Source organism: Dendroctonus ponderosae, unplaced genomic scaffold (assembly GCF_020466585.1).
Source record: "Dendroctonus ponderosae isolate FM_Combo_2020 unplaced genomic scaffold, Dpon_F_20191213v2 Dpon_F_20191213_11, whole genome shotgun sequence".
Classification (NCBI taxonomy): domain Eukaryota; kingdom Metazoa; phylum Arthropoda; class Insecta; order Coleoptera; family Curculionidae; genus Dendroctonus; species Dendroctonus ponderosae.
Window position 1 is genome coordinate 7,642,119 of NW_026017213.1, and position 246 is coordinate 7,642,364.

Genomic DNA, 246 nt, shown 5'->3' on the forward strand with positions numbered 1-246 from the left:
CCTTGCAGTATGACTCGTTGGAATTGGGGAGAAAACCTCGAATTTGCGATTTTGTTGGCAACTCAGTGTCAGTTAGACGCGCTGATGGATCCTTGATTAATGTGCAGATATCTCCCTTTCCGGAACTGATTCACAAGTAACGATGCTTCGAAATGCGTTGCAGCTTTGTGGAAAACCGTTTTTCAGAAAAGTCTACGACAGTAAATGGACTCATGCTCTTGAGTTGTGCAGGAGCATCGACAGCGG

The 246-nt window shown here is 45.5% G+C and overlaps 1 protein-coding gene across 1 annotated transcript in view; it reads left to right on the plus strand.

Annotated features, from left to right (window-relative positions):
• The window catches only part of LOC109533146 (intraflagellar transport protein 80 homolog), a gene marked incomplete in the record, with an annotated part of 3,917 nt that extends 3,784 nt beyond the window's left edge, over nucleotides 1–133 (plus strand). Inside the window, 1 exon segment of the mRNA XM_048662506.1 lies at nucleotides 1–133.
• Between the last annotated feature and the right edge of the window lie 113 nt (nucleotides 134–246).